Consider the following 1594-nt stretch of genomic DNA (forward strand, 5'->3'; position numbering starts at 1 on the left):
CACCCCCTCTTGTGCTCTCTCTCACTCTCTCTCTCAAATACATAAATAAATAAAATCTTTAAAAAAAAAGGGGTGCTGACAAAGACATGAATCCTTCTGAGGATGTCAGTGAAGGCCTCCCCAAGAAGATGGCATCTAACCTGTAGGAAAAAGGCTGAGTAGAAGTTCCCAATGAGGGAATTTCATTCTAACAGAAGAGAAGGCACGGGCCACACTGCAGAGTGATAAAAGAAAAGAATGATGTGGTCGTAAAACAAATTACATGCTGTATAAAGTTGTTAACTGAATAATGCATCCCCCTCATTTCTTTTCAACCCATACATCCTAAAGCGTTTCAAAGAAGGGCAAGATGAAAAAAACTGTCTTAGTGGGGGAGGTTTCTTAATGGATAAGAAAAGCAAGACTTAACGAATATTATTTAACAAATCCACTTGCTTGTCAAATCTAAGAGACTTTCAGTTTTTTTAAAACACCCTTAATTTGTAGACCACTAAGAAAACACCCTTCTAGTTAAACTGTGATGTACTTTTGATCATAAGATGCATATCCCAATTTCAAAAATATGCTTTCTATGTGCTAGCTACTGCTGTAAGTACCATAGAAGGATTAATGCAGTCACCTACAAAACAACCTGTGAGAGGCACTATCACCATCACCATCATCATCCCCACTTAATTGATGGAGAGACTGAGCTACCATGGAGTTAAGGGGCTTGGTTTGCGCCTAGACACTACTCCTTCTTAAGGCCTACTGTCACCTGCTTATAAAGTGGTGTCATAGTCGGAGCTTGGCTCCTCCTTCACCTCCACTGCATGGGGGTGTTGTGGAGAAGTCTCCACCTCTCTGAGCCCAGATTGCTCATCTAGAAATGCAGACATACCTTGCAAGACTCAGTGAGGATGTCCTAAACACTGTGGGTAAACACCTAGTAAAAAAAAAAAGCACCTGACAGGTAGAAAGTCATCAATAAAGTGTAGCTCATTATTACTTTTGAGAAATCTAGAAGCCACTAGCCCCAGGAAAGTGATTCTCCTAATCGTGAATAACACCCAATAACTTCAAAATGTTGGCCAAATCAATAAGAGCCTGCAGTACACATCTTTGATCCCAGGTGTGGCCTTCAATACTCACATACAAGCTCAGGACCAAAAGGAATTAAATCTGGTTAATTACAACTTTATGAAAACAGAGTAGATCTCAATGTCAATTTTACTGCCATCTACATTTCCCTTAATGAAGTCTTTTGTGTTTTGATTTTCTTGGAGATTTGTGTTGCTGACAAATTCTGTGAAATTTAAAAGGAAAGAACTTCAAATCTCTATGACAAAAAAAAAAAAAAAAAAGAAAAATATTAAGTCTATCTACATGGCTCCCAGCAATCAGTTTGAATACCTTTATTTACCTCACTGAATGTAATGAGTCTCTTCAAATCATATGAGAACATGAGTGTGTCTAGCATAGTCTCTGGACATAGTAGATATTTTTTTTTTATTGATATAAAAAGGAGTAGAAAGGAGGGAATACCTAAAGAAATTTCTAGAAATAATTTGCAAGGTTGTGTTTTCCACAGGAGTGGGGGTAATGCATATTTTTC

Source organism: Mirounga leonina, unplaced genomic scaffold (genome assembly GCF_011800145.1).
Source record: "Mirounga leonina isolate KUSES-001 unplaced genomic scaffold, KU_Mleo_1.0 Mir_165, whole genome shotgun sequence".
NCBI classification, from domain to species: domain Eukaryota; kingdom Metazoa; phylum Chordata; class Mammalia; order Carnivora; family Phocidae; genus Mirounga; species Mirounga leonina.